The sequence below is a fragment of the Triticum aestivum genome, chromosome 3A, assembly GCF_018294505.1.
Source record: "Triticum aestivum cultivar Chinese Spring chromosome 3A, IWGSC CS RefSeq v2.1, whole genome shotgun sequence".
Taxonomy (NCBI): Eukaryota; Viridiplantae; Streptophyta; class Magnoliopsida; order Poales; family Poaceae; genus Triticum; species Triticum aestivum.
In genome coordinates, this window is record NC_057800.1 from 752003998 (window position 1) to 752010376 (window position 6379).

Below are 6379 nucleotides of genomic sequence, written 5' to 3' on the forward strand. Positions count from 1 at the left end.
AGTCCATCATATATAGACTTGGTTTTTGTCTTGAACAACTCAAGCAGCTTCTGTTGGCGCCGCCTCCTCGCAGCGCCGCTCTTTCTTCTTCCTCGAGCTGTCTCGCACACCTCTCTCTCTCTCCTTCTCTCGTCTCACACAAGAACACACACTACGCAGAAAACACAGACGTACACACACACTTCACCAAGAAGAGCACACAAGCTTTGCCCAGAGGCACTCTTACTTGGCAGCCACAAGTGCTACATCTTTTCCTTCAGCCCTCTCGGCCTCATTTTCATTAATCTGGCCCACTACACACGTCCACCTTCTGGAATCGCTCCACACAGTGGATAACTCGGCCGGCCAACGTCCAGTACACAAACACACCCTTGGACCACGCCACTAACTCAACTGATCCATGCACTCACCTAGCTACATGCAGCTGCATGCTAATCTACTTGACCGAATCACTCGGCAACATCCCAACTAAGTCACGCATGACCCTATCTCTCTCCTAGAATCTCTCTAGGAGTGGATCACCGGCTAACAACTTATGCATGCATGCTGACTACCTTGGCCAAATCACTCGGCCACTTAACAAATCCTGACGACCTAATAGTAACATGAAGAGCACACTTGCATGTATGCAACACATGTCAAGATTAATTCTAACATTTTTCCCTCCTAATCTTGACATGGTGGCTCACCAAAGTTGTCACGGATGACACCTTCGCGGCGTCAAGATCCACTCCATCTCGCCTTCATGGATGCCGTCATAGCGCCGATCACGCGCACCGTGTCGTTGATGACGCCATCGCAGCATCGAACTCAACATCACCATCATGGCCTTGACCATACCATCGCAGCAGCGGTCACCACGCCGTCTTGTCGCCGCATCACATCACAACTTTTGTTGGCTTTGCACCAACTTGCCATGATGACGATGACATCGCACCACCGCCGTCGGCATCACACCGACTCTCCTTGAGATCATGGCATCGCGCCACCATCATCTCCTCTCAACGGCATTGCACCGATGTCTTCTTACGGCAGCTTCGTGCTACCATCTCCACCTAGAGGCACCGCATGGCGCCGTCGGCCTCCATCTCACATGGAGTCCGCCGCGCCACAGACGACGCCGTCATAGCGCAGGTCACCATAGACCATGTTGTCGTGGATGACGTCCCCGCGACGCCGACCACCACACCATCATCATCTTGCGGCATCGCACCGCAACCAGCCACCAGGGACATCGCGCCACCGACAACCTCCACCTCGCGCCGCCATCCTCCACCTCACATGGAGTCGGCCGCGCCGCCATCGCCGTTGCCACAGCTATTGCCTCCGCCACTGCTACGCCGGTCACCATAGCCGCCGGCACCGTCGTCCCCGCTACGGATCAACAAGGCTCTGATGCCAATTGTTGGCGCCGCCTCCTCGTAGTGCCGCTCTTCTTCTTCCTCGAGCTGCCTCGCACAACTCTCTCTCTCTCCTTCTCTTGTCTCACACAAGAACACACACTACGCAGAAAACACAGACGTACATGTTGGAATTATGTGTCCTGCAACTATATTCAAATTACTAGGAATTACTAATATTCGGAATACCTCATTATGGAATTATACATGTATTTATGCATGGAATTACTTTACATGATTATCATGGAATTATCACTTGTTGGAACGTACTTAAGTTATATGCTTAAGGAAGCTGGTCGATTATCAGTGGAATACAATATGATATATATATTGGAAAGACTACCCGGGTACAGTGATAATCGGAAGGAGCTAGATCATATAGTTAGATTACAACCCTAATGTTGATCTACATAATTAGAGAAATTTACACTCTATTATGACGCGTTGCTCATAAGCGCGTGCTTCGGGGACACAATGGGTAGAATCCGTTAACAGACAAATTTGATCGTGGTTGGTAATTTGGTCTGGAGTCTATCACGGAAAACTAGTTGAAAAGACTAGGAATCTTATCTGTATAAGAGATGGATTCTTTGGAAAGACAGTATAAGAAGGTCCCTACACCCTAGCCTCAGAGATGCGAATTGTGAGCGGCACCACGGATAAGCGCAGAGGAATTAGGGGTAGACCGCAAACCCTAAATTTCTAAAAGTACACACACACTTCACCAAGAAGAGCACATAAGCTTTGCCCAGAGGCACTCTTACCTGGCAGCCACAAGTGCTACATCTTTTCCTTCAGCCCTCTCGGCCTCATTTTCATTAATCAAAGCAAGTACATATATACGAAGACTTAGACAGCCCACTACGCACGTCCACCTCCTGGAATCGCTCCACACAGTGGATAACTCGGCCGGCCAACGTCCAGTACACAAACACACCCTTGCACTACGCCACTAACTCAACTGATCCATGCACTCACCTAGCTACATGCAGCTGCATGCTAATCTACTTGACCGAATCACTTGGCGACATCCCAACTAAGTCACGCATGACCCTATCTCTCTCCTAGAATCTCTCTAGGAGTGGATCACCGGCTAACAACTTATGCATGTATGCTGACTCCTTGGCTAAATCACTCGGCCACTTAACAAATCCTGACGACCCTGCTTCGGGCAGCGGTCTTGGCTGCGTTCGGCGGCGGCGGCTGGGTCGGCGGCGATGGACCATCTGACCTCGGTTCGGCGGTGGCGGCATGGAGGGCCTGGTGGTTGGGTCGGCGCCATGTGTGGTTTGCCCTCCGGACAGATCTGATCTGGCCGGTGCGACCTGCTCAATGTGCGGCAGCTTAGATTGGCGGCGATCCGTGCACACGATACTTGATGGAGGTTTCTCGAGCGGATCCAGGTGAAAACCTAGTTCTCGGCTTGATGCCAAGACCGGCGTTGGCGGCACTCTTTTGTGTCATTACCTTCTTGAAGGCATCGCCGTGAAGAAACTCCAGACCTCTATCCGCTACCTCCGGGGGAAACCCTAGATCAGTTGATCAGATGACGGCGACGCGTTGGTGTCGTTTCCTCCTTGGGGGCGTCATTCTTGGAGGCATACACGGGATCGAGGAACCAGTGGGCGGCTTTTTTGGTGGAGCGGTGCTTCATCCTACACATTGATGACGGCGGATCTCAGCGGCGTGGTGCAGTGGAGACTCAGCGCCCGATGCGCGGTGATGGACTGGCACAGGAGGAGGTTGCTGTCTGGCGTCATGGTGGCGTCGATGGCAGAGTGGCCTGACAAAGGTAGAAGCCTCAATATCTGCTATGAAGACGGACCAGTGGAATATGGCGGCGACGACACATGTGAGTGCGTCAGACCAGTTTATGCCCCAGACCCGGTATGTGGCTCGGTTGGGGCTTCTGGCTTTTGGTGATAGGCTTAGGTGAGTGGACTGGGTATTTGGCCCAGCAAATGCCCCTTCATCATATGGATAGGAGTAGTGGCATATGATGCCAAGATGGCAGTTTCAGGCATATTGTTGTAATACTTTGTAAGGTCCTCGAGAATAATCAATAAAGTGGCCGCATGCATCTTTCAGATGCAGAGGCCGGGGGTCATCCTCCTTCTCTAAAAAAAATCCTGACGACCTAATAGTAACGTGACGTGCACACTTGCATGTATGCAACACATGTCAAGATTAATTCTAACAGCTTCGAAGTGGACACATGTACACCTGTATTTGGAATTTAGAATTCCTTGAGATGCCATCATGAGCAAGTATCAGTTTCGATCCATAAAACAAGTGATCTCTCTTTTTCTAATCATTATACATCCTATAACATCATTAAATGTTATCAATCTATATATATAAAAGATGCAAAATATCAATCAAATTACGATCTTAACTTTGGAATGAAAGTTAAATCGAGTCATGATATCTCGCTGAATTCGACATTGCATATGTTGTCCAACTTGAGTACAAGTAGTCACCAACAAGACCCTGCTAACTAACCTCGTACAGAACCTTTACCTCTATATCTAAATTGGCGAACTTGCACGGAAATTGGAACTAATTTTTAGCATAGAGGGAAAGGGGAGAGGAGCACTCACCTGCCACGTTGCATGACCTTCATCGACCCAGCAACATTCCAAGCCAAGATATGCCATCAGTGTTCTAAAAATCTGCAGAACATCCTGTAAAAATTTAATTGTATCCTACATACAGAACAGGAGCAAGATCGATGCATGCCTATAAAATCAAGAACCACTAAATCTGATTCATACACAAAAGAACACGGGAGAGCTTATGATATCCTGCTAGGCTACAGCCAGCACCACCCCTCCACCACGACTTCCTCGTCAGTCCCGTGGCCAGTAGCCACATTAACGTGAGGAGACGCGGGGGTGCAGACCGGCGAATATAAACAATGCATGTAACAGTTGAGATATAGAAAAATAAAGAGAATCACTCAATCTAGGAGGGCCAGGATGTTGTTCTGTAGGCGGTAATGGATTCGTGAAATAAAGCGGGGGGGGGGGGGGGGGGGGGGGCTATTTCGTCATAATGGATCCGTGAAATCTGTGGACAGGAAAAGAGATTCACCACGCGTGACTTTCATGTTAACCGAAACTACACAGTAACTGGCAAGCTTTATAAAAGATGCAAGCCTTAGTATTCGTTCAAGATCATAATAAGAAATTGTAATTTAAGGTAAAGACGTCTCGGCAAGTTCAAGAGTTGGCCTCACCTCGGAGCATCCCAACAGAAGCCAACCCACAGCCAGGGGCATCAGCATGATCAAATGCGTGTACGACGGTGGACGCCTCATACACGGTTGTCTGATAACTGATGGACAAAGGAGAAGGAGAGCCTCATCAGTAGCATCATGGTGGATTTCAAACCCAGCGTTGTGCTCCGCCCAACGAACATCCGGCGGCGGCCCGGTGGAGCTCGAACCAGAGAGACTCTACTGCTTGCTGGAGGGGTCGGGAGGGTCGGAGCACAGGAGCATTGACGTGAAGAGAGAGTAGGCCGGGGAGATTACTGATGGACATAATATACTGCAAGTGTGCAACCAAGCAGTATTCAACTCAAAGTCATTAGCCAACAAATCCCTGTACCAAGCGATACGGTTTCTCAGGCTCAGACTAGCTTTCCCCAGCGTGTGTGGCGGTTGAGACATCAAACTTTTTAGAGGAAGGCCATCATCACTGCGAGAAGACGGAGCTAGTCGTGCCTCCTTTTGGCTTCTCTGGCCAGCGGCGCCAGAATACGACCAAGAGTGTTATACCCAGCAGGAGCAGTCATCTCGTCCTCCAAAAACAAAGCCAATATTTATATACAGATTACAGAGATACAAAACCAAGATTGGAGTAACTTTTAGAACACATGCACAAACGATGAACAAAAAATAAAATAACCTGCTGCAGTAGAAGTAGAACGTTGTTGTCACCGTGAAATGTAGACTGGACATCAGATTCGGTTTGAAAACTCAGTCTTCAAACCTTGGCCACCACAGGCCTCACGAAACTACTGATAAAAGTGAAAGAAAATCCAGTGAGAACCACCGTTCCGTGTAGAAAAAGATATACTCAATTATTTAAACATTTTCACAATACCTGAATTGTGGTCATATTCTGCCAGGTTAGTGTAGCTTTCAGAGCACTCGAGTAAACGTGTATCGCCTAACTAATTTAAGGTGTTCTCTTCACATCCATATTTTTCTGAATGCATAAAGGTTATATAATTAATGTTCTGGCTGAAATTGAACTTCTCCTATTGGGTTCACCTACATTTTTTTTTGAGAAAGTTCTTTCCATTTTTCTCTCCTCTCTAATTTTTTCTATATATTATGCTGCAAATTTCTTGATTATTCTTTGCTGCAAAATGTCAGGCTCACTTAGTTGTAACTTGTAACAGGATTTGGGAAAAACTGCTTATAGTGGTATTTAATCAATCTGCTTTGTTTCTTCTATGGATTTATAGCATGAAGAATCAATATGAGAAAATAGATATAACTAAATCCCATGATTTCTTCGTCAAATGAATGTTTACAAACTGCAATTCACATGTATAGGACATCATCAGACAATGTTATACTTACAGTTCTAATACCTAGTACATAGATCATGCCAAGGATCTGACAAATATTACTGGAGAAGGGCAGAAGGTGGTCATGAAAATCCAGCGTGATTGCTCAAGCAGTTCGTATCTATACACAATTTAATTTATATATGTGCTAGGAGGATCGATGCACCAGCGTGATTGCTGAAGCAACAACAATGCAGTAGGCTAGGTAAGAAATGGTGTGATGTGCTTCCTGAATTTTCCTTACCGATCGGAGAGGCTCTGCTCTGTGCTGCTACAACTATGATTACACAGTACTGTAATCTGAATTCCCCTGCATTAATATGACCAAAACCAAATATTGTACAATGGCCAACTAAATACAGTTGTTTTCATTCAAATGCAGGTCCATTGATTGACGA